Source organism: Pygocentrus nattereri, chromosome 25 (assembly GCF_015220715.1).
Source record: "Pygocentrus nattereri isolate fPygNat1 chromosome 25, fPygNat1.pri, whole genome shotgun sequence".
NCBI classification, from domain to species: domain Eukaryota; kingdom Metazoa; phylum Chordata; class Actinopteri; order Characiformes; family Serrasalmidae; genus Pygocentrus; species Pygocentrus nattereri.
The window spans coordinates 27,188,996-27,216,839 of record NC_051235.1 but is presented as its reverse complement, the minus strand read 5'-3'; the positions used below and the strand labels follow the sequence as shown (position 1 = coordinate 27,216,839).

Below are 27,844 nucleotides of genomic sequence, written 5' to 3'. Positions count from 1 at the left end.
GGCCTACCTGTGTAAAAATGATCAAATTGGATAAGAGCGTCAGCCAAATGCCGTAAATGTAATAAATTTGACCGTCTGCAGATAATCTAAGGGGGACTTTAGTGGACTTTGCAAATAAAGTGAGACCAAATGATTTGCTTTGGCTAAATCATTAAATGTGTCAAAGTATTGTATTTACAAACTACTGTACTTACGTAGGTTTTTGATTACCTTAAATTAAATTAAATTAAATTAAATTAAATTAAATTAAATTAAATCCTGCTGTGCCACAGCCACCCCACACTAACTCTGTGTCCCATTATGCTCTACATCCACCACTGGGTGGGGGTTGAGAGATTGAGAGAAGGAAAGAAGGAATCCTTCTAGAAATACCGTGTCCACCACCAAAACAAGCTCATGCTGTGTTTTGGATACTGGCATGCCGGGTGACCAGCTAAACTATCACCAGCATAAACCTGCTTAGACCAAAATGGACTTCCTGCTGGTCTGGGCTGCTTTGTCAGCAGGGAAATAAGAGAGAAAATGGTGTAGAAGGCGGGGATGAAGAGCAGACACTGGGGAAAGCATGAGGCTGCACCCAAATAAGCCCAAACCACCGCTGTGCTTGATTTTCTGAAACAGCCGCGGGGCTGAAACACTTCATTTCCTCCAGTTTGTTAGAGAAGAAAAATGACGACATTCAGGCGGCCGAAGCACGAGGCGAACAGGCCGAGGAACGCGGATCATATTTAACAGCTCCACATCAGCCCCACTCTGTATGCAAATATCTCATCCACCTTCTTTCATGAACCTCTAATAGTGGAGCAGAATGTGGATATGATAGCTTAAGTGGGCTTTAGTGAAATAATGAGAGCCAGTCCATCCCGTCTGCGTTCCAGCACAGCTAAAGCTGGCCAGCCAGAGCGGTCATTAAAACTTTAACGGCTGATAATTGCGCTGGCCGAGAGATTCCTTGTAAGCGCTTGAGCAAATAGCAAGACAGTAGACCAACAGCGCTGCCACAGAGACGCCAGCACCCATAGACGGGGATGAGCGCGGTTATTCAAATACAGTCACCGTCCACTTTATTAGGAAGTCCTACCATACACTTGCAGTCAGTGGCCATTTTATTTGAAACTGTTGGCGTTGTGCTTCTACACACTGATCACTTTATGAGCTCTACCTGCCTTACAGGTCCACTGTATAGGTCTACAATTACAGACTGTATCTATTTCAGTACAATTAATCAGCCTCCCTCTACCCCATTCATCAATGGTCAGTTTCTGGCCACAGGACCTTGGTGATCAGAGATTATTTGGTTGGTCTTATCAGTGCCCTGGTGACCAGAGTTTAATTGGGTGGTCTCAACCCAACATATCCATCCCAGAGCAGCTTCATGGTCAGTAACTGACCACTGATGAAGGGCTCTAAGACAAACTGTGCATCAACAGAAGAGCTATGGTATCTAACTGTACACCAGCAAGCGGAGCTACAAGCCAGGGGTTTCTAAAGCGCCCAGTGAGAAGGAGCATAGCTAGAACTTGTATATTAAATTGAATTAATTTTCACTCACCGGCCACTTTATTAGGTACTGTTCAATTGCTTGTTAACACAAATAGCTAATCAGCCAATCACACGGCCGCAACTCAGTGCATTTAGGCATGTAGAGGTGGTCAAGACAACTTGCTGAAGTGCAGGCCGAGCATCAGAACGGGGAAGAAAGGGGATTTAAGGGACTTTGAACGTGGCATGGTGGTTGGTGCCAGACGGGCTGGTCTGAGTATTTCAGAAACTGCTGATCTACTGGGATTTTCACGCTCAACCATCTCTAGGGTTTACAGAGAACGGTAAGAGGAAATATCCAGTGAGCGGCAGTTGTGTGGACGAAAATGCCTTGTTGATGTGAGAGGTCAGAGGAGAATGGGCAGACTGGTTCGAGATGATAGAAAGGCAACAGGAACTCAAATAACCAACCAGAATCTCTGAGGAACGTTTCCAGCACCTTGTTGAAAGTTTGCCACAAAGAATTAAGGCAGTTCTGAAGGCAAAGGGGGGCTTTTACTAGCAAGGTGTACCTAATAAAGTGGTCGGTGAGTGTATATTATGACTTACACTGAAAGAAATATAAACACAACACATGTTTTTGCTCCCATTTTTCATGAGCTGAACTCAAAGATCTAAGACTTTTTCTATGTACACAAAAGGCCTTTTTCTCTCAAATATTGTTCGCAAATGTGTCTAAGTCTGTGTTAGTGAGCACTTCTCCTTCGCCGAGATGATCCATCCACGTCACAGGTGTGGCATATCAAGATGCTGATTAGACAGCATGATTATTGTACAGGTGTGCCTTAGGCTGGCCACAATAAAAGGCCACTCTAAAATGTGCAGTTTTATCATACAACACAATGCCACAGATGTTGCAAGTTTTGAGGGAGCGTGCATGTTGACTGCAGGAAGGTCCACCAGAGCTGTTGCCCGTGGATTGAATGTTCATTTCTCTTCCCTAAGCCCTCTCCAAAGGCATTTCAGAGAATTTGGCAGTACATCCAACCAGCCTCACAACCGCAGACGTGTAACCACACCAGCCCAGGACCTCCACATCCAGCATCATCACCTCCAAGATTGTCTGAAGCCAGCCACCCGGACAGCTGCTGCAACAATCGGTTTGCATAACCAAAGAATTTCTGCACAAACTGTCAGAATTTCCCTGCTGTGGGACTAATAAAGGATTATCTTATCTTATCTTAGAAACTGTCTCAGGCTCATCTGCATGCTCGTCGTACTCATCGGGGTCTCTACGTGACTGCACTTCGTTGTTGTGACTTGAGCGGGCAAAGGCTCACATTCCATGCCGCCTGGCACGTTGGAGAGGTGTTCTCTTCATGGATGAATCCCAGTTTTCACTGTACAAGGCAGATGGCAGACTGTGTGTATGGCGTCGTGTGGGTGAGCAGTTTGCTGATGTCACCGTTGTGAATCGAGTGGCCCGTGGTGGCGGTAGGGTTATGGTATGGGCAGGCAAACTATATGTCATGGACAACGAACACAGGTGCATTTTATTGATGGCATTTTGAATGCACAGAGATACCGTGACAAGATCCTGAGGCCTATTGTTGTGCCATTCATCCATGACAATCACCTCATGTTGCAGCATGATAATGCACGGCCCCATGTTGCAAGGATCTGTACCCAATTCCTGGAAGCTGAAAACATCCCAGCTCTTGCATGGCTAGCATACTCACTGGACATGTCACCCATTGAGCATGTTTGGGATGCTCTGGATCGGCGTACACGACAGTGTGTTCCAGTTCCTGCCGATATCCAGCAACTTCGCACAGCCATTGTAGAGGAGTGAACCAACATTCCACAGGCCACGATCAACAACCTGATCAACTCTATGCGAAGAGGCAAATGGTGGTCACACCAGATACTGACTGGTTTTCTGACCCCCCACCCAGACCCCCCTAATACAGTATAACAATAGAGTAGCCTTTTATTGTGGCCAGCCTAAGGCTCACCTGTACAATAATCATGCTGTCTAATCAGCATCTTGATATGCCACACCTGTGACGTGGATGGATCATCTCGGCGAAGGAGAAGTGCTCACTAACACAGACTTAGACACATTTGCGAACAATATTTGAGAGAAAAAGGCCTTTTGTGTACATAGAAAAAGTCTTAGATCTTTGAGTTCAGCTCATGAAAAATGGGAGCAAAAACAAGCGTTTATATTTTTGTTCAGTGTAAAAACCGATGCATTATTTTTCATATAATAAAATAATTATATCTGTCCATCATTTCCAAATAAATCAAGTTATTGCTGAAAGTAAAGTGGCAAAACTGTTGATGTAATATCTGAAATGTTGATGTATTTTAATAATTCTTGAGAAAATGGTGCGCTTAAATCAATTAAACTAAATCACTTTTTTCAGTGCGTAACATTAAGAAAAACATGTCATATAGACAAGCCACAGAAGTTATTAATATAGGCTGCCCTCTCTACATGAATCTAATGATTAAAAAGCTGAACAGACAGCACTGTACAGGGTAACATACATGCATGTATTCAACTGTAAAAAGAAATTAGTTAGCATGATAAACGATTATAATAGACTCATTTTTCATGGTTACCCATCTTACCATTTCATAGACAGCTTCATAACATAGCACACGGAGTGGCACTGCCGAAGAGACACGCTCATATACTCACCAGTCTGCTCAGCAAATGAACCTATCATATTATTAAAGCATCATCAGTCTCATAATTGGTTGGGAACTGACCCGAGGGCACATTTTTACGTGCTTTATTGATGCAAGCTGACGGATATACTCACACCTCTGCCAGTATAGGCATATAATGGATTTTTGTTTTTGGAAAAGTGACAAAAAACGGTTCATTTGCATGATTCAAATGTGATTCATGTGTCAGATGCACATGAATAAAGTATGACTGCACCACTGTTATCTTTTAGTTTACTTATTAGGCATTAGGCATTGTTGTAATACATTTTATTCAAGTGCAACTGACCGATACAGTTCAATCACCTATATTCAAAGAAAAACTTTCACTGTGCTCCTTTACTTCATCATGAAAGAATCTACTTCTAGCTGCCCTCCAGCTACTGCGGGGATTTGTTAAACTCCATCAGCAGCTCACCTGATAAAAGGCTTTACATATCATTTCTGCGCAGTACTGCATTTTCATGTTGAGTTGTTTGAATATCTAAAATGGTTAAAATGCCCATCCCTGCTTGTGGAAACGGTCAGTAGAGCAGAGCCGCGATCTTTCCTGGCCCTGCTGTCTGCTGAGTCATCGCAGAGGGACACCCAGAGCTCAACACAGCGTGTTTACAGTGTAGCATGACGCTGCAAATGCAGCCACTGCACCGTGTCAGCGAGAAGAGGAAACTCTGTACTTTGATGAATGTGATGGTTGAGTGCCTCACTGGCAGAGAGCGCTGGATCTGGTGCTGTTTTTGGTGGACCTGTAGTCTCAAAAGCCAGACTTCTGCCTTTCAGAAGAGACTCTGGTACTTTTTTACTGCATACCGCAGCCAAAAATGCCTACATTGATAGGAGTAGGCAGTTTGACTGACATGCAAAGTGACCAATCATAGCCCATGGAATGTAGGGGGAGGTGACCCACAGATGTGCAGCAGCTCTTGCTCGAAAATAGGCTCATTTTGCGTCTCAGTGTCTAGTGCAGGCAGCTGTTTGCTATCATTGACAAGAATTGAACTGGAAAGTTTGCTCACACACGGCTGTGCGAATAGCCAATCAGGAGGCAACTAAGAAAAAGTTCAAAAGATACACGGAATCACCACATCTAAGATTAGTGGTCCAAGTGGACCGAGTCCGTCTGCACCAGAGTTCGGGTTTTGTGACATTGTATGTTTTTCACGGGGTCAGTTGGGCTCACACTGCAACCGCGACAGTGAACCATACTATGTATGTTTGTTAACTGGTCAAAAATTTGATGGGCAAACACAAGAGCTCAGTTAATTTCAAGTTTGCCCCCGTAACAGCAAACCACTTTTTTTTTGATAAACTTGAACTTGTCAATCACTGGTATAAAATCCACACACACAACCATTATTAGCTTGTGCTGGACATCTGTAAACAGTACAGATAAGTAGCAGAGGCTAGTCGTGGGGAGTACGTCCAAAAAGTTTAGGTCAAATTTCTGGCAGGTCTGGTTTACATCTACACTTTTAGTAAACCTATTTTGTGGACTCTAAACTCAGTAATAAGCAGAGTTATTAGTTATTACTCTAGAATGTCCCTTTACTTTTTTAACGAGAACCATTTTTAAACAACCCCAGAAAATCTGAAATATGAATAGAAATACCTGAAATATGTTTTTTGTTTTCATTGTGCTGCTAAATATTGAGTCACGTCTGAATTTCTACAAGACTAAAGTTGTTTTTTTTTATTTGGCTTTTTGTTTAAATTTTCTGTTCCACCTTAAATGGAGAAGCAGTCACATTCTATCACCTGTACATGCACCAGAATGTAACTGCTGCACTATTTAAGGTGGAATGAGAAATTCAAGAAGTCTTAAGTCACTTGTCTCATACATACGTCCCATACATTCATGCCTCTGACTGTCAGACCTTATTGGAATTTGGAAAATCATTCACACTGTCAGCACCAGCAGGTCCATAGCTTGTTGTGAAGACAAGGCTGGGAGACAAAGTGAAGTAATTCAGATGCAATGGATCAAACAGCAGGAGGTGTTCGAGGGACCGCAGCGCTTTCATTTTCATTTGAAATGAAACATCCCTAACTTCAGCCACTCGGCTAAATGGTATAACGTTAGGGTTTGCACTGTCTGTATGTCACATTGTGTGTGTTTATTTATGGCATACCGCTAGTATTTTGACCCCACCACTGGTGGAGACCCCCTCTTCAGATGAGCTAATGAGCTAAAGCTAACAGCGCCACACAACCTCTGCCAGGTTCACCAGATCATTTTTTTCTAAAAGAGCCATACAAGACAAAACAATTCTATCTTCCTCCTTTCTTTTTCTCTTTATTTGTCTGCATCCCTCCTGAAGCTCCTCCAATTACCGCACCATCAAGATAAAAACCAGCATTCGTGCTTCTATCAGCTATTTACTCTTACTCGCCCCGCCGTGGAGAGAAAAGCGAGCTGATGGCAGGGCCGTTTGGAGTAATGGAAGGGTTCATGGAGAAACCAGAAGTGTTAGATAGTGGTCAGAACAATAACAGCTCAGATAAAGAGAGCTGAGGGGGTGGCGGGCTGGAGCTGTGTTTTAATGCAGCACAGAAACGTGGACTGCAACACAGCAACATGAAACAGCGCCTGCCTCGGCCTTCTGACAGCTTCCCCTTAGGAGCTGAATAATTCATAGCCTTGCACTTCACACACTCACACGCACACACACACACACACACACGGACACACGCACAGCACTAGACAAAAGTCAGAGACCAACCTTCACTATAAGCCTCAACAATGAAGTATTTATTTATCTACCAGGTCTTGCGAATGGTTAACAGGCATCTCTATTTCTTTTACGACTTTTTTTTATCTCCTTTTTTTTTCACATTTTCCTTTGGGGCTCTCCTTCCTTATGTAAGTGGAATATCTTATACCTAATCCTCATTTACAGCATCTAGCAGACACACTTATCCAGAGTAGCTTACAAAAGTGCCTTTGTTGTCCACTCAGAGAAAGCATTGTACAAATAGGTTGAAGTCCGAACTACACCTGAGATCAGATACTGTCAGAAAGAAAAGCCAGCGCTGATACCTAGAAAGAAAGATAAAGAATTTGGACATAAGTGCAGTATGATGTACTTCAATAAGTACTTCGATAAGCGCTCGATTCACAAAGAGACGGATCTTCACCTTGCGTGTGAAGACCGCGAGAGAGAGTCTGCTTTTCGGACAGCCAGTGGAAGTTCTTTCCACCACCTGGGTCCCAGGACTGAGAAGACTCTTGACACTCGTCATGATGTTAATCTTCTCAAAAATATCTCCTGAAAAACGAGTAACATGCACGATTTGACTGAAAATGAAAGTGGTCTCTGACTTTTGCACAGCACTGGTTCACATCTACTGAAGCCATATTGATCCACAGCACACACTTCCATACATTCCTAATATAGCATATCCTCCACTGCAGAGGATAAACGCATTCAGAATTACAGGTCGTAAATAAAACGAGTGTTTCTAGACGACTACTGTATAATAACATGCTGCACAATTTTGTTTGGATATCACTGCTTGACTGTGAAGCTATGTAACTATAGTGCTGCTGTACTGTACGCTTGTTGCAATATGATCGGTGTGCAAATGTCTGTTTGTACCTCTACTGCAGGGCCTACAGGGAGCTGCACATGCAATATGTATGAGATTTATGTGCTACCTGAAGGGCCTATACTCTACCTCTTTTCAAATCTTTTTCAGTTTCCCCCAAAGGTACTCACAATGAGTGTATGATTTCATGTACCAAATACAATCATAAATCATTTTTACATGACCATTTTTCCAACCAATTCTTCAGAATAGTGGTTCCAACCCTGGTTCTGTGGTGCCCCTGCTTTGAATTCTGCTGCTCTGGCATGTCTATTGCAACTAAATAAACATTAACAAGCCTAAGGAGGTTTTGCTGCTGTGCCTTTAAGAAAGATATATATGCAAATATCTTGACTGACCTGTATTGTGCCCCACTGAAAGTAAACAACCCAGGGGGAAATCTATAGAAAAAACTGTTAAGTTTAGTCCCTGCGATGGACTGGCGACCTGTCCAGGGTGTATCCTGCCTTCCGCCCGATGACCGCTGGGATAGGCTCCAGCACCCCCCCCCCACCCCCGCGACCCTGAGGGAGAAGCGGCTTAGAAAATGGATGGATGGATGTTAAGTTTAGGCTGAAATCTTCAGAAACACTGGAGGAAACAATCACTTTTTGGATATATGGATCTTTTGGAAGGCTGTAATGGTCCAACTGCTTACTGACAGGCAGGAACAGCACAACATTTATTCGACCTTCCCACATCTTCCACTCCAATAAGTCGGCAACACTCTGCAGGAGCCACACCCTGAACCGCGAATGAGCTGCTAACAATGTGTGTAAATCTAACAGCACAACCATGATGAACTTAAAATGGGCTGTTTTTGCAGTTTAGTTTCTATAAACTGAAGCTTCCACAAACTGAGAAGTGAACTATACATTTTGGACAAACTTGCACTTCAGCATAACTGGTCAAAATGACTAATTTCTTAGTTTTCACATTTATTCAAAATTAAAAAACTAAACTAAAAAAAAAAACAACAACAGAAATTCATATAGTTTTAAACAATATAAATATTGTAGTGTTGAAGAAGAGCTTCCCAGCATTCTTAGCAGCGTTGCTGGATTCTGTTAACCAGCTTTTATTTTATTGTTTTTTTTTTCTCTTCACATAGATGTTTTTGTACTATAACATGTTACAATAATAAGAAAGGATATGTTTGTTCATTTTAATCATGATGGTGATGCACGTTTACCAGTTTACATTCTATAACACTGACAAGCAGCTGGTAAATCATTTATTTTGGAAAACAGTTGTTTGCAAAAGTATGAACATCCCTGGTCAATTTCCATGTTTTTAGCTGATTTTCTTAGTGAAAATATGTTATATGTTATATGTATAGGGTGGCACGGTGGGTAGCGCTGTCGCCTCACAGTAAGAAGGGCCTGGGTTCGATTCCCCGGCTGGGTGACTGGGGTCCTCTCTGTGTGGAGTTTGCATGTTCTCCCTGTCTGCATGGGATTCCTCCCACAGTCCAAAGACACATTGCCCCTAGGTGCGAGTGATTGTGTATGTCTGTCTGTCCTGCCATGGACGGGCGACCTGTCCAGGGTGTATCCTGCCTTCCACTCGTTGAATGCTGGGATAGGCTCCAGCACCCCGTGACCCTGAGGGAGAAGCGGCTTAGAAAGTGCATGTGTGTGTGTGTGTGTGTGTGTGTTAAATGTATAACTAAATTAAATTTGGCATTTTTCAGCAGGTTGCGGTTGAGAGCTGGCAGGAAGGCAGAGCCCAAACTTGAAAAGTGAGAACAAAGCCCGGCAAGGATGGTGGGGAAAGCAGAATGATGATTGATTGCTGGACGGCCCGCGAATCTCGAACACTGCCAAGGGACGTGAGTGACAGCAGGAGGAGGACATCAGCCACCGGAGAACAACGACGATGATGGCCATAAGAGGCGGGATGCGAGTCCTGTAGGCTCTTGTGGCCACCATCAGGGCACACGTCATAGCACAGTTTAACACAGTGGAAAAAAAATTACAACAAAACATAAAATGTGCCATAACTTTAGCAAAGGCCACATTTTGTGTTAAGAAATACAGTAATTATAAAAGTAAACCTTGGGTGTTCGTTATATAAAACAAGCAAGTAGCAGCAATAATGGTGTTCAGTGGAACATTAAAAATGACCACGTTTACCAACAAACCGATGCCAGTTAAACTTCGGATTGAACACCAGCAGAAACGGCAGAGCAGAGTACAGGAGGGCAGACGAATCTCTCCTTCATCACCACAGCAGCCACTTTTCTCCACTTTCCCAGCCCTGCAGCCAGGGGCTCATTCCAGCTCTGACTCAGGAAAAAAATCACTGAAAAAATAGCAGCGGGCAGAAACAGCGTCCACCCTCACTGTTTTTCCCAGAGCCAGACAGAAAATCAGTCACCATGACAATACACACTATAGCTATGGAAATGAGCACTGGAGAGTCTTTTGAAACACAGGGTTGTGTGGAAAACAGGGGAGTGGACCCAAAAAATCAGTGCAGCAAATAGAGTCTGACAGCACCGACACTCGCAGTACGAATAATGCATGATTCAAAGCTATTTTCGGCTGGTGCTTTGGAAGGCTCTGTGTTTTGAGGCTCTCTCTGTTGTGCTCGGCATGCTGCGTCTTAAACAGAGCATCTAACTTCACATTTGGCAAGCTGCTTCACATTTGATTCAACGCGATCGCACAATTCACCGTTTGCTTTGATCCAAATGTAAGCCAGGTCTCGCGTTTAGCTTGCGAGGAATCGGCTGTGATCTACAAAGGCTCTTTATCATTCTATATGAATTGCTTCAGTTGTTCAACATAAAGCACCATAGCAAACAAATCTTTTTACCCTCTGTGTTTTTATTTACGCCGACATTATAGTTACATCTACTTTGAATCCTCATGCATTGGCCATATTTTCAGAAACATGTACCATACAGACGCACAGATGCAGTGGAGGTTTACAAAAACAAACTGCAGCTCATACGTTGGCACACAATTTATCAACGCCCTACTACCCCATTAATCCAACACAGGACCATCGCTGACCAGATATTATCTGGGGGGTGGACCATTCTCTGTATACCAGCACAGTAGTGGGATGTTAGTGTAAGCTGAGCTGGTACAACAGCATTGCTGGCTATTTTACACACTGTGTACACTTACACAAATAATAAATGGTAGGCGTTTCTGACAAATTGGCCAAACGAATACAGATACAAGGTTGCTGGACCTCATAAACTCTGCAGAAACTTTGCAAACACAAAACTGTAACTGCATTTCTTGTTTTGTTATACACTGACTGTCCAGAAGAGGTAAAAAAAGTGAATCCTAATGCTTTAATATATATCGCTGTTATCGGAAAAAAAACCTTGTATCTCCATTAGTTTTTCACATAATTTGAAACCAACTGTTGACCTTTAAATTTTGTGCAAATTTCATGAAGAATGGACCAAAAGAAATGGGCCAAAATGACTTGAAAAACGTTTGGTTCCATTGACTTACATTAAAAGTAAAGTAGGTTTTTTTCCTTCTCCTGTATAGTGACCATTTTGGAGATACAAGGTTTCTGAAAACAGTGATATGCTTTGTGCTTTTAGGATCCATCCATCCATTTTCTAATCTGCTTCTCCGTCAGAGTCGCGGGGGGGGGTGCTGGAGCCTATCCCAGCAGTCTTCGGGCGGAAGGCAGATACACCCTGGACAGGTCGCCAGTCCATCGCAGGGCAGACAGACAGACACAGACAGTCACTCACACCCAGGGGCAACTTAGCATGTCCAATCGACCTGACTGCATGTCTTTGGACTGTGGGAGGAAACCGGAGAACCCGGAGGAAACCCACGCAGACACGGGGGCTTTTAGGATCCTTTAAAAATGTATTTATTTGTATTTATTTCTTACATTACATTATAATAAATGTGTGTATTTGTTTCCACTGCAAGAAAGGGTGGGCCAGGGTGGGGTGCAAAATCATAAAAATGATATAAATACCTCATGTCCCTGTCTTGTAACTCACTCACTCATCTTTAACAAACAGATGATTGTCCACAAGGGGGTGCTATAAGTACTGACATGTAGTTCATTGTGCAAATATGTAATTAATAATGTAAATATCTTTAAACAGCATGAAACAAATAGCCCTCAACGTCTATGGCAACCTCTTGCATCTAGAGAGCTCAGAGCTCTGCCTTTTAAATCGTTCTAAAGCCATCTGATCTCGTCTGAGTGTGATCTGGGCTTCTGACGTACTGTAAACATGCAGTTTATTCCTGCTGTAGTCTGTGGATTATCATGATGACTGATTACATCACACCGACCCTCAGGATTATGCACTCCCATTCTAAATCCAGCACTACTAAATCCTAATGATAGGCGACCATCTGCCAATCTGGACAGCGGTCAGATCATTCTAGTAATATAACCAAAGAAACATCATGCGATTAAAACACAAAAAGCATATGCAAAACACAGCAAAAGCAATATGCCCAAAAATGTTTTGCCTTAAAATAACTTTTCCCTCACCATTGTGTCTACATACGCAGGTAAGAGCAGCTGCAGCCGCACAGACACTTACACCGCGTCTTTTCTTTAATAGCTTCCACAGAAAGAAAAAAGAATTTTCTTGGTGTGAAATATCAAATTATTGTGCTGTTTGTGCACTGCCTTCCTCTGGGATCTGATTAATTTGGAGCAACATTTGAGGCTTGGCCACAGCTAAATTACCTAAATGACTTTGAACAAGGAGAACGTGAGAGGAAGCTACAGCATGCATACAGACTAACACATATACCCACACAAATTGCACTTGATTACCGCGCTCACACATAGCATCATGCCCCTGTTAGAGGACACGGAGTCAGCAGATGAGCCGCGACAAGCACAGAGGGCAGTGTTGGGGGAACAAGGTACTAAAAGTAACGTGTCACAGTAATATAGAGCTGATCAAACAGCAAGACTAGAATCGGTGAAATATCCGAATGAGTGCTTGAATATTCATTCTCAGATTTAAACAATAATCTGTCGTTTCGTGTTTAAACGTGATTTGAAGCACGTTCACCACTGCAGTTCTAAATATGTTCAGCGGGAGCAATAATCCCTGCCAGAACTCTCCACAGAAAAAACAAGTTTGAGGCTCTGAGCTCTAAAGTTTTAGGCCCAATCCCATTTTTTTCTTTTTATCCCTAACCCTTGTTTTTGAATGCCACCCTAAACCCTTGGAACTGAGTTAGAAGAGGTAGTGGTCGAAATCTTGCCCTAAAAAAAAAACAAACAAAACAAAAAAAAAAAAAAAACACATCACTTCATTAACAGCTACCAGCGCTGCTCTGTGGGCGACCCTGCCCGTCTGCAGGGACAGCAGAGGAGGGGAGAGTTCAGCTCCTCACTGCTGGGCTTTAGGTACATTTAGGGATCATACGCCTTCAAAGAGGGGGGCAGTTATTTATAATCACCCACCACTAATTCTTCAGTGATATGAAGCTGAAGTCAGATATTCTCCAGCTTCTTGTTTGAATGTTCTGCCTTAAATGGTGCAGCAGTTACATTCTGGTGCTTCAGGTGTCAGAACTGCTGGACTATTTAAGGTGGAACCAAAAGTTAGCTTCCAAGACATTAGCATCCTATTAGCAATTTTTTATGCTTGTTATGAAGAAAACGACCATAACACATTGAAACAAGATAAAACATCATTTTTTTAACAGAGAAATTCTTACATTTGTGGGTTTCATTGGTCGCTTGCGCAGCCATCTTCAAAGTTTTTCTTTGGAGTGAGTCTCTGACAAACCTTCGTTTGGAGGACCATGTAGCTCTAACACTTCACCCCACCCCTCTATCTCAACAAAAACTGGGGCACCCTGTCCCTAAACGTGAATGCACAAAACAGGGGTATAAGGGCTAAGTGGTAGGGACATGGGGTGAAATGGGATTGGGCCTTAGTGTCACCCTCATAGTATACATAGCACTGCTACACTAACCAATTTGAGATAATCAAACTTGTGCAGCCGTCAGATAATTTCAAGTGCTCCCACCACTTCTTAGACATCTCTTTCTGCTTAAATCAAGATGTGGAAAGAGAAAAAAGATAAAGCTTCTGAATACTAAATAGAGAACTGAATGCTACGATAATGAACAGGTAGTCTAGCATTTGAATTACTGCAGTAATATAAATTCCTGTGACAGAGTGGTGTAGACACACACACACACACACACACACACACACACACACACACACACACACTCACCGGCCACAAATAGCTAATCAGCCAATCAAATGGCCGGATTTAAGGGCCTTTGAACGTGGCGTGGTTGTTGGTGCCAGACGGGCTGGTCTGAGTATTTCAGAAACTGCTGATCTGCTGGGATTTTCACACACAACCATCTCTAGGGTTTACAGAGAACGGTCCGAAAAAGAGGAAACATCCAGTGAGCGGTCAGTTGTGTGGACGAAAATGTCTTGTTGATGTGAGAGGTCAGAGGATAATGGGCAGACTGGTTCCAGATGATAGAAAGACAACAGGAACTCAAATAACCAACCAAAATCTCTGAGGAACGTTTCCAACACCTTGTTGAAAGTCTGCCACGAAGAATTAAGGCATATATACATGCATATTATACATAATCATTATTAATTAGTATTCTATACATTTTGTTTATTCAAATTTTAACACTTTTCTCAGCAAATAAACACAAACTACACAAATAAAATGTGTCTTGGGTACCTAAGACTTTCGCACAGTACTGTATGTATTTTATATATATATAAAGTATATATATAGTAAAGTAAACCTACAGCAGTGTGACAGAAGTCATAAGTCATTTGAAATGAATTAGGCCACTTTTTTCAAGTAACTAAACCAACCCTGACAATGATGTCCAACAGCAGTGCATCTGTGAGAGACGCCCAAACTCTGCAAACTTTCATTACACGGCAGCAGTGAGGCAGAAGCTTATGACCACTTTTTGGCTTTAAGGCAACCCTGATAAGGCTGCTTCGGAGGAATTGATTCTTTATGCATTTAAGAGGATATTTGATGACAAGCAACAAACTCCGCTCTTCTTCTCTTCACACCCAATCTGATCACTCTGCACCAAACGCATGGAGGATTAGGAGCTTATCATTACTGCAGAAGGCATATCATCAGTTTACACTGGGGCTTTTCCCAGCTGCAAGGCATTAAATAGCCAGATCCATGCTTTACACATCCCTTTACGGGCCTTTTAAAGAGTATAAAGTCCGTGTCTAAACAGCTGGAAAGACCATATTGATTCTAACTGTCAAATTACGCCAGGGAATGAATAAATTGAGAGGAAAGTGAGTACAAACAGAGAAAAAGAAAACTGGCTGTCAGAAAAATGGCTGTCATTTGAAAGACCAACCCAACTGCCCATTGAAAAATATTTCTTCGGGTGAAAGCATCTACTGAAAATAATTTCAGGTGAAAAAAATTGGGGGAAAATCTATGAAAAATGTCTGGTGGAAATGACATAATTGGGAGAAAATTGGATAAAAATCCAAGAAAAATGTCTGTCAGAAATGATGTAATTGGGGGAAAATTGAGCAAACGTCCAAGAAAAGTATGCACAGTCAGAAATGACCTAATTTGGGTGAAAACTGTGTAAAATAATTAAAAAATGACTGTCAGAAATGACTTAATTGGGAGAAAATTGCACAAAAACTCTCCAAAAATGTGCTGCAGCATGGATGGATTGTGGGAGCGGTGGTGGTGTGAAGGAGGATGGAGGATATGGGTCCGTGCTGCCTGCCATTACCTCTTCTCTATCGTCCTAAAGCAGACGGATGGTGACTATTTGGAGGGACATTACGGGGCTCAGTTCAGATGTGGCGTGTGGGCCGGGGTTTGAAGATGGGTGACAATGCCATCTGACTTTAATGGCTTCTGGAAGGCAACAAAACTGCCATTTTTTGGTGACACAAACTAAGCGAACAGCTCCCGAATCAGATCCTCATCCCTTTCAACCACTAATCCTCTTTGCTGTTCAATCAGTCGTGAGATTGGTCAACAGAAATCATGAAATAAACAGAGGAAAGGAAAAGCAAGAAAGAATCTGATTTCCGCACCAAAATTGCTCGTAACCGGTCTCCGCTCACAAATTAGGAGCCAAGACGAGCTTTACAGACAACTGACAATAATCCCACTCACACTAGTTAGACATTGCAGCACGGTTTTTGCCAAAATACATGCATTTTGATTGGATGTAGTTGTTTGGCTGTGTAACTGAGCACTCTAAACTTCAATTTCTCAATAACACTTACCTTGAAGGTTAATTACATATGGCTATAACACAAGCATGGGTGCTGAATTATGCATTCATAAAGTAATATTAAAGTATTTAAGAACAGCTTATGCCTGTAATCATAAGATGACACGAGATGTTTTAATATCAATATCAATGTAAATGATATTGTATTGACATTAGGGGCCATTTGTTATTTGTCCCATTATTATAACACTGTTATGAAGCATCATTCCCAAGTAACAGAGAGAGACTAAGCGAAGCCAGAGGTCTAGATGAAACCATGCCGTTAATCAGTTCTATGTTTCTACTTCAGTTAAAGTACAAAAGTACAGCATTAATGAGGCCTTTATACATATGCTGTTCTTACCAAGGCCTCTGCTTTATAAGCTCCATCATTCAGGAATGATGCTTCATGACAGTGTTATAAATGAAACAAATGCCTTTATCACTTTAGTGCAGGCGTTGGAATAAAATTAGCAAAATTGGAATAGTTTCTTGCAAAATGTCTCTCAGCATTTTTTCTCAGAATTTTCCCATTCAACCTTAAATGGTGCCCAAGCCACCAGAATGTAACTGCTGCACCATTTAAGGTGGAATGGAACAATTTGAACAAGAAGCTGGTGAATGAGAAACTGACTTCAGCCTCATAACGTTTTAGTATTTGACAGTTTAGTGTTTGTTGAAGACTAAACATATCAGGAAACCAGCTGGAGTGATTATAAATGCAAATAAGTCTATTTGTCTCTGAATTATTCGTGTTCATTTTAAATCATCGTCTGCCTTTTCGCGAGCTACTAACTAGGTAGGATTGTTGTCTGTGTTGCAATGTGACCGATGTAAGTTAGCAAATATAGGCTACATTAACTCCAGTGTTTAAGGCCATTTATTGTTAAACTGTGTTGAACGATCAGCAGAGCTTTATTTTACTGTAAAAGAGGATTGTTTTATCTTTATATAATCCTACTGTGGAGCCACAATGTGTGCCTGCTTTAGTGACATAAGTCCACTTATGGCAACACTGGTGGTGGACGAAGTGCACAAATCATGTGCTTGAGTTAAAGTAGAGATACCCAATGTAAAATATCACTCCAGTAAAAGTGGAAGTTCCTCCCTTTAGACCTCCACTTGAGTAAAAGTACAAAATATTTGCCTTCAAATGTATCGAAAGTAAAAGTCCTAAAAGAGTAATTAACTTAATTAACTTAGTTACAACTTCAAGTTTAAGTTGAATAAATACTGGCTTTAAACTCAGGATCACATATGAGCTCCTTTACTATGTTGATCTGTAGGCGTCTGTTCATAAACATAAACCAGCCCAAACTCATTTACTATAAAATGAAATGGTGTTTGTAGAAATTCAGAAAAAAGCCGCGTCAGTCTCGACTGCATATGTGGACATATTTCTATATTGAGCTCTATTTACACAAAGTTAGGTTAGTTCATCATTTATGTTGAACAGACTCTCCCAAAGTTTTACGCTGCTGCGCTGACGTTGAACCGCGTGCTGCACTGGGTCGGTATGACCAACAGGTCAAAACCAGCTCTAAATAAAGTGACCGCTGGGCCCTGATTGGTGCTCTGGCTTTGCGCTTCTTTCGTTTTGACATGTTACGTTTTTATACACACAGAAACCAAAAGGAACGACAGATTTCTCAAAATGTAGGAGGAAAAAGTCGGATATTAGACTCTGAAATGTGGAGTGAAAGGAAAAAGTCGCCCAGAACGGAGAAACTTCAGTACAGATACACCAAAAAATACTAAAGTACAGAAACCAATTAAATTTACTTAGTTACTGTCCACCACTGGTCAACACTTCCTAAAACATCTTGTCAGCTTGTGATTACTGGCATATGCTGTTCAATAATAAAATACTGCTTGATAAATATGCTTATAGAAAAGTCCCTATATGGGCAGCCTTTAAATAAAGCATCACTAATTTCTCATTAGGTTGAACGGGACTTTTGCAAATGTTCTGTAAAACTTGTCCAACCTGGCAACAGTTGCTATGAACGCATTTGTGGGTGGAGCATGGACAGGTCAATGCAAAGACTGAAAGAAAACGTCTACAGTTATAGTGGTAAGGTAGCCAGCTACTTATGATTAATAAACATTATAGAGACACCTTAGGTAACGAAATATAATTACATTTTAATTCCCCCACTACATTTTTGCATAATGGCCTGACTGTCTCCTTAAACACAGGCAGGGCTGCGCAGTCGACATCCTGCATTATTGCCTTCTATCTATCAGAGAAAGAGACAGAAAAATGCCTGAGAAACCACAGAAGGAAATGAGAACTGTTCGCACATTCACATCACAATCTCTATGCAAATGTTTCCATTAGGATTTGATTTGTAAGAGGAAGGACGGCGACTCATTTCATCAAAACTTTCAGCTATAATGTTGGTGTGCCTCGCACAAAAGAGGCACAAAACAACGTCATCAGGAACAACGCGTAAGAACTTCCAACAATTACCCAGCTACTCGCTGCAATGCCACAAGGCAGCCTGAAGTGAAAAGAAAAACAATTAGTTTAGCTTAGCAGAGCCGTTTCATTTCTGACAAGTGACAGGCAGGTCTCATACATTCTATAGCATAGCCTCGAAAATTCCCATTAACTTCCGTGAGTCATAATCAAAGCTCGCTCGGCTGGAGAGAACAGACTCAGTCCGGCTCTGCATGACAGGATGAAGACAGCCCACTCTGACCCCAGCGCTCGGTGTCGGGGTATGTACTGCAGACAGTGTATTTCAAATGCACGCCTTCATTTCTTCTCCAAGTTGCCTGCTGCTTCCAAAGTGTGAGCTATTAGAAATCACAGACGGAGCAATCAGTAGCAGCCAGCCAGCAAAATCATTATTAAAAAAAAAAAACTCCTTTGATTAGGCTGTAAAATTCTCCAGTGGATACACAGAAAAAAATCAGACCAGTTACACGTGAAAACTGCAGACGTGGCAACACTGACTGTATCATCCAGCCCGCAATAACTGCATTACATACCCTGATCAGGCAGCACATTAAGACCACCTCCTTGTTTCTGCGCTCACTGTCCACTTTATCAGCTCCACTTACTGTATAGCTGCTCTCTGTAGTTCTACAGTTACAGACTGTAGTCCATCTGTTTCTCTGATACTCTGTTACCCTGTTCTTCAGTGGTCAGGACCCCCATTGACCCTCACAGAGCAGGTACTATCTGGGTGGTGGATCATTCTCAGCACTGCAGTGACACTGACATGGTACCGGTGTGTTAGTGTGTGTTGTGCTGGTATGAGTCGATCAGACACAGCAGTGCTGCTGGAGTTTTTAAACACTGTGTCCACTCACTGTCCACTCTATGAGACACTCCTACCTTGTCAGTCCACCTTGTAGATGTAAAGTCAGAGACGACAGCTCATCTGCTGCTGCACAGTTTGTGTTGGTCATCCTCTGGTCCTTCATCAGTGGTTACAGGACACTGCCAACAGGACGCTGTTGGCTGGATATTTTTGGTTGGTGGACTGTTCTCTGTCCAGACAGCAGCATCCCTCTTGGCAAAACCACACCGCAGTATTGGCCATGCTGCAAGAGGTAGATTACTACACTGCAATGGATTCTTCTGCACTGTTTTGTTTGCTTTTCTAGACAAAAAAAGATATAACAGTACCTGTTGTGCAAGGCGAGAAATGACTAATTAGCTCATAAAACCCATCCAACAGACACTGGTGAGCAGTTAAATTTAGCAATTGTGAAAAAATGAGCTGCCTCTGTTAGATAAAACAAACTGTGAAATACTATTTCAGAGACCAGTTACAAAGTGCAAAATGCAACTGAGGATGAGCAGCGACATAAAAACAATCAGGCTGTAGTAACAAAAATTACTGGTCCCAAAAAAGTGCAAAGAAGGTGAGTTACTATTTACACAATGAAGAAATTTTTCCTCTTATTTGTCTTCTTGTTCTTATTATATGAGGCTACTTTTATTATGGTTCCTATTGAACTTCACTTTATATTGAACAGGCATAACATTATGACCCCCATGGACCCTCATAGAGCAGGTACTATTTGGGTGGTGGATCATTCTCAGCACTGCAGTGACACTGATGTGGCGGTGGTGTGCTAGTGTGTGTTGTGCTGGTATGAGTGGATCAGACACAGCAGTGCTGCTGGAGTTTTTAAACACTGTGTCCACTCACTGTCCACTCTATTAGACACTCCTACCTTGTCAGTCCACCTTGTAGATGTAAAGTCAGAGACGACAGCTCATCTGCTGCTGCACAGTTTGGGTTGGTCATCCTCTAGTCCTTCACCAGTGGTCACAGGACGCTGTTGGCTGCAGTGACACTGAGGTGTTTAATACTCCAGCAGCACTGCTGTGTCTGATCCACTCATACCAGCACAACACACACTAGCACACCACCACCACACCAGTGCTGAGAACGATCCACCACCCAAATAGTACCTGCTCTGTGAGGGTCCATGGGGGTCCTGACCACTGAAGAACAGGGTAACAAAATATCAGAGAAACAGATGGACTACAGTCTGTAACTGTAGAACTACAGAGAGCAGCTATACAGTAAGTGGAGCTGATAAAATGGACAGTGAGCATAGAAACAAGGAGGTGGTCATGATGTTATGCCTGATTGGTGTCTATTGTGCTACATATTGTTATACATACATTTTCTATATGTTTTTTTTGTTTGTTTTTTTGTTTTCAGGCTAGATTTGGTGTAGCACCTGGGGTTTCATACTGATATTGGGTATCAGGTCAGTGTCATCTCTAGAAAATCAGCTCTGTTTTTTCACATAAAAGTGTGGTGGTGACCTTACACTCCCTGCAGACCTACAGCCACCACAGCTGTCCCAATTCAATTAAACTCAAACACCGAGGATTTTGGGTACAGACAGTACAGCACAAGCACCGAAGACAGGGAAAGTAACATTAATCCTGACTGTGCTCTTTCAAAACATTACAGCCAGCTCCTGTGGGAAATGCCCTACTCTAACACCGTCTTACAGCTGCTCCCACTCACTAAAAGGAAAGTTGCTTTCTTCTTCAAGTAAACGATGACTTTGAAAACACAACATTATTCAGAATCAGAAATACAGTACATGTATTTACATATGGCACAATTAGAGGCACATATTTAAAAAGCGCATTAACCTTCTGGGGTCTGCTGAGGGCGTTTTCTCAATTTTTGCATATCGTCTTAAATTCTCCCTTAAAGGCTCTTGCACATGACATGAAAAACCCATTTCATTGTGGAAATAAGGAAAGTGTTCAGCATCGTTTACTCCTGTTTAGCATTATTTACTCTTGTGTAGCATTATTTACTCCTAGGTAATAGACAACCACACCGAAACCACGGCATGCAGATGTCTAAATTAAAAAGGCTAGTCAGAGACACAGGAAGGTGACAACGAGGGCAAAGTTAGAAAGATAACAACTCCATTGGTGGGGGGTTGTGGGGGGGGGATGTATTTCTGCACACCTGGACTGAGTTTCTCTGACAGACTTTGTGAATGTCAGACTAAACTCCCAGACCTCTCCTAATAAAACTGCTGGAACCTCAACTTTACTGCAAATAGTCTGTTTTCTTGATCCTTGTAACCAGATTCAACGAACACGCGAATGGTCAAGTGAGGGATAGTAGAGCGCACTCGACATCATCAAAATGCACTGCTATCTTCGTCACTACTTTCCAACACTGCTGCAGCAACTTCAGCAGCTGTAAATTCTCTGCACACCATTTCACACGTCTCCGATGTGGACTGAATGAAGAATGAAGGGTTTACGGCGTGATGGTCAGTCCTTAGTGATTTCCAGAGTGTCCATTTGTCAGTTTCACACAAACTGTGGACAGGCACATAAATCCAGCAATTACACATGGTGAGAGGCAGGTAACGTGTACCTCAGCCCCTCTTCATAGCCTCATAACTCCAGATCTGAGTCTCATAAATCTTATGATATGATGGAATGGAAAGGGTGAGACTACAGATTCAGGAAAAGTCAGAACTGTATTTGTGTTCTGTTATCGCAAAGACAGAAAAACAGATATAGAAACATTAAATTTGATGTACAGGCAGAATAACGGACCTCTGACGTTTTTTTTTTTTACATGTATTGCAAAACTTAGACAATGTTGATGTCATACAGTTTATTTGTATCGAAATGAAGTAACATTAGACTCACTTAAATTCAGCGCATCACTTTTTTCAGTGCACAGAAAGGCCTGTACCTGTGACCTCAACAGTGCTTTCTTTAGATCTGTTAAAACTGCAAACAATTTCAGTCTATTCAAGCATCAGGGGAGCATCTGACCAGGAGTATGATTTGACTTTGAAGTTCAGGCAAATGATTTTTTGTGTAGTCATACTGTCCTAAAGTATCTCGACAGCCCTCCTAAAGAGTGGATTCAGCTATTTTAAGGTGCATCCACCTCTGATACAGGAGTTCAATTCCACACCTTCAGCTTGTATAATCCCCAGAGAAAAGCACTGACCACAACAGCGATGCTCATGGGCCTATGATCACCATGCTCAATATGTTGGCTAGAGGGGGTTAAAGCTCCCTGGCACTGTGCTGTTGAGCAATGGAACTGCAGTCACTGAAGTGACTGAATCCCATTCAGTCAGTCTTTTTGGATGAGCTGGAGTGATCCAGAACTCATCATCCAACACCAGCAGCTAATGTAATGCTCTTGTAACAAAACGCAAAAAAATCCTCACAGCAAATTTCCAACATCTAGTGTAAAGCCCTCCCAGAAGAGCAGAAGCCATTGCTGTAACAAATGGGGACAAACTCCCTGTTAACACCCTATTAAACTCCCTATTGACTGATTTCAGAAATAAATGCTGCACACAAGTGTAAGATTGCTACATGTGCTGCCAAACATCAGCTGCAGTGGTGTAAAGCCCACCACCACTGGACTCTGGCACAGTGCAAGCATGTTCTCTGGAGGGATGAAATACACTTCACTATCAGGCAGTCTGATGGATGAACTGGGGTTTGGCTGATGCCAGGAGAAGATAAGATAAGATAAGATAAGATAAGATAAGATAAGATAAGATAAGATAAGATAAGATAAGATAAGGCTTTGTCATTCACATCACATGTGGTAAATGAGGTGGAACGAAACATTGTACTCACGGTCCAATCAACTCCCAAGTAACATAAACAATAATAGAAGGTGCAAATAAAGGGGTGGACAAATAACAGCAGCATGGACTGCAGCAGTATGAGTACGAGGTAGGAGGTGTACATCTAAATGCTGGTAATGTATAAAGTGACGTGTGGATGATATTAGTGGAGGCACTGATTCAGTAAAGCAGCAATAAATAAGTGGACATGAAGTGCCATTGCAGTGATTGTCTAATTGGACTTTAAGAGTCTTACAGCTTCAGGGTAGAAGCTGTTCCTCAGTCTGGTTGTTTTGCACTTAATGCTTAATGCACTTAATGAAGGCTAACTACCTGAAAGCATGGTGCAATCAAGTAACATTTGGTGGAGGAGGGATAATGGTCTAGGGCTCTTTATTTCCAGTGAAGGGTAATGTTAATTCTACAGCATACAATTACGTTTTAGACAATTATACGCTTCCAACTGTGGCAGCAGTTTCGGGAAGATCCTTTCCTCTTCGAGGAACTCCAGTGGCCTGCAAAAAGTCCTGATCTCATCCCCACCAAACACCTTTGGGATGAACTGGAACCTCACCTGCGAGCCAGTCTTTCTGGTCCAACATCAGTGCCTGGCCTCACAAATGCTCCTTTGACTGAATTTTCACATACACACTCCAAAATCTTGTAGAAAGCTCAACCAGAGGAGTGGGCACTGTTACAGAGAGGGGAAACTTCATATTTATACCCATGGTTTTTGGACCAGGACTTCCAACAAGCTCATATAGGTGTGGGAAGCAAGATTTGGCGATCTGGCCACTTTATGCATGTGCTTTAATAGACACATTCAATCAAAATCTAAAATAAAATATACAATTAAATTGTTAATAACAAATAATAACATGATAATTATTCGTCAGATAAACCTGAGGATTTTGACAGGCCTAGCTCTACGCCAGTCAAACTGAGTGACAGTTGCGCATATCCCATCTTTCTACAGCACTAAAAACACAGAGCCTTATTCAAAGCACCTGCTGCATAAATCAGTCCCTGTGGTAAAGACCCCAAGCTCTGCCGATTTCTGGTTTTTTCCCCTCACCTGACCCGGCTCTCAGAGGGCTTGATAATCATCTGATGAGCTGAAACAGGTGCATTACAGCAGGGAAAACCACAAGAACGTGCAGCGCACACCATGAGGATGCTAGGACTGTGACTTGAACCGCTGCTGTGAATATTAACGTGAAGCAGTGGATAAATAAGTGATGAAGAAAGGCTGGGAGAGGTGAGCAGCTCAGCTGTTGTTTTTCTCTCCTCTTCCTCCACCCTCCTCATCTTCAAAGAAATCCCACCAACAGGCTCCACCCTTTGCCCCATCCGTGTGCTCTTTCTGAGCAAACACGACCACGTGCGGCACTTCCCCACCCAGCTGTCACAGCATCTGTACACCTTGCTGTACAATCTATACGCCAAAGCAGTGAGCGAAATAGACGTGTTCTTCACAGTGCAATCTGCCGGGAGGAGCTGCGGTACTATGAAGCCTTACAGCACTTTGGTTGGATATCATTGTTCTAGCTTCAAACGCACTGAGCAGCTTTCATTAAGTTTCATTCATTTCATTAAAGTCAGTACAAGAGCTGAAACGTCTGCTAACAAAAAGCAAAAAATTCATCTGTGATGTCTAGAAACAACTCCAGCCACGTTCCTAGTCATGAATATTAAAGGAACAGTTTAGCAACAAATTTACAATTTCCCTCTTACTCCAAATGAGGTCAATCTGCTAAGACATGTGTGATGTTGTCTTCCTTCATTTTCCACTATGAGACTAATTTCCAGTCAAAAATGACACTGACTTTAAACTACTCATTTCTCAGCACAAGGACAAGTAAGCAGGAAAAAAACAAACATATTTAACCCCTTAAAATCCCAGGCTTATTAACTACAAAGGCTAATTATTCAGTAACTAGACAGACTACAATGCAAACTGGCTGTTATTCATAGGTTATAGAAGTGTGCAGTAAAACTGCCTGTACAGCCATAAGGGGTTAACAGAAAGGCTAAATCCCATTTCGTATTTTTACCAATACCACTCGTTTTTGAGTGTCAACTTGTGGCTTGGAAGTTACAAAGGTTAGCAGTTGAAATCTTCCCCGATGAGATGGGACCTTAGGAACCTTACTTCATTAACAGGGGGTGATCTGTAGATGGTGGTTGTTTAGTGTAGTGGGTAACACCTCTGCCTTCTACGCTGTAGACTGGGGTTCAATCCCCACCTGGGTAACCACCCTACACTATACCAATAAGAGTCCTTGGGCAAGACTCCTAACACCGCCTTGGTCTCCCTGTGTAAAATGAGTAAGTTGCTCTGGATAAGAGCGTCACCCAAATGCCGTAAATTTAGATGACCCTGCCAGTCTGGTAAAGTTCAGCTCCTCACAGCTGGGCTTTAGTTACAATTAGGACATCATACGCCTTCAGAGAGGGGCAATTATTTATTATAGCCCACCCTTAATTCTGCAGTGATATGACACTGAAGTCAACTAATCGCCAGTTTCTTGTTCAAACTTTTCCATTCCACCTCAAATGGTGCAGCATTTCTGAGGCGCCAGAATGTCACTGCTGCACCTTTTAAGGTGGAAAGGGAAATTGAACTAGCTAGCTACTGAGACGTCAGCATTACTAGCAATTTTCTATTCTTGTTATCCTATATATAGGACCATGATACATTGAAATGACATTAAACTAAAGATAATATGATGGTTATTGCATTTTTTTAACAGAGAAAATACATTTGTGGGTTTCTTTGGTCTCTTGTGCTCCATCTTGGCGGTTTGGAGTGACCATCTGAAAAACCTCCATTTGTAGCCCCAACACTTTGCCATACCCCTCTATCTCAACAAAAATCAGGACACCCTACCCCCTATGCCTGAACACGTACCACAACTAAGGGCTAAGTGATGGGGGCAAGGGGTTAAATGGGACTGGGCCTTAGTGATAAAGAAGTCTCAATAATTGAATATGTTACCAAATATTTCAGTATTTTGTATGTTCACTATTTGCCTTTATTGCGCCTTCCCATCCTTTCAGTCTTTTAAAGTACTCTGCAACCTCCGAAGTTCAGTCTTAGACATCGGTTGCATTTTCACAATTCAAGTAATCCCAATTACAGATGTAGACTCATGAGCATAAAACCTTATTTCGCATCTCAGATGTCCAGTTTTAGTGTTCTTGCGCTAATTTTCTTCTTACTTTGTCTTATTTGCTTTTCTTAGTAATGTCTTTTTGACAGCTACACATCCTTTCAAACCCATGACATTGAGTCTCTCTCAAAGATGAAAGTGTTAAGTGCTGTTTATCTGATGGGAGCATTTTTGGTGGCAACCAGGTCTTCCAGGTGGTTGTTAGGAGTCCTGTTCTCTGTAGCTTTGAATCATTTTCTGAACTTTTGCTAACACCTTCTTTTCTGCTTTGACTTTCTCATTTCTTACCCAAGTGGATTATCTGACATCTAATCTCCTCAGAAATATGTCCTGAAAAATGAATAACGTACTTAAATGTTCTCTGAGTTTTGCACAGCGTCGTAGTTATTAAGTAATGTCAGCTTACAGCACTTTGCAAATTGTCATCACACACTTGCTGCAAACCATGTCGAGTTGGTTGACTACGTTTGGCGTATGGGGGGGGGTGTGCTGTTTATGTTAGATTTTAAAGGCAGATATTATTCAGATCTGTGCCAATTCAGCACATTTAATATTTCTCAGAAATGCTGCAGTATTAATATGTGCAGATCACAGGACATGCGCAAGTCCTGTGTAATGCTGGTTGGTTTAGCCACTGTGTAATCCTTGTTGCATCACACACGATTGCTGCTGAAGTTGCAATTTCAGAGCCAGTGTTCGCGGGTTAAACTCCCAGCGTCAGCACAGATCACATATATCACGCCTATATTTGTACATATAAGCCAGCTATCAATGCATCAGGATCATCCTATTGAAAAACTCCATCAAATGAAGACCAGGAATATTACACTGCACAGGGGACGCAACTCAGCGGACGGCCAGCAAGTACCAAAGGGATTACATTGGAATTAAATTCATGCTTATGAAAACATGAAAATGCTTTAAACACTGCATGTTTTTGCCATATCATTGGCCTGTTATTGTATGATGAAAACGGGCATCATGTATTTTTTCGTTTCCAAATCAAATGGGAACTTGTAAAGCCAAGTGTTGCAAAAAAGATACAAAAAAGGCAGTTTGATACATGGAAAAATAACAACAGCATTATTATTAGGTGCAGAAAACAGTGATGCACCTGACCACCAAAAACTGTGTTTTCACACACACTTTTGGTAATTAAAACAAAATAGATTAAACAGGAATTCCACTGAATTCTGGGTCTGCAGTGGTGATAGTAACCAGACGTCTGAAGAGTTTAACACTACACTGTTAGAAATGAAGGTTCTGTTCAGGTACATTTTTCGTTCATCAAGGTACAAACAGTGTAAATGTTCCCGCAAAGGTCCAGCAGTGGTTTTAAGGTCCGATTGTGAACCTTAAATCAGTTTTTCCAGGTGAAAAGTTGGTATTTGAACCTTTTCATAACTGAATGTTTTAAAACAGAACAGAAAGTAAAAAGCCTTGAGGCGAGGCGGTGTGTGTGGAGTCAGTACATATCATTTCAGTGGATTATGGTTCAGTTATGTTCCCTGACTAAAGGTACT

The 27,844-nt window shown here is 42.0% G+C and overlaps 1 protein-coding gene across 3 annotated transcripts in view; it reads right to left on the bottom strand.

Moving 5' to 3' along the window:
* apba2b (amyloid beta (A4) precursor protein-binding, family A, member 2b) overlaps positions 1–27,844 on the bottom strand; it is a 194,534-nt gene that overhangs the window by 113,037 nt on the left and 53,653 nt on the right. The gene's annotated exons all lie outside the window — the stretch shown is intronic.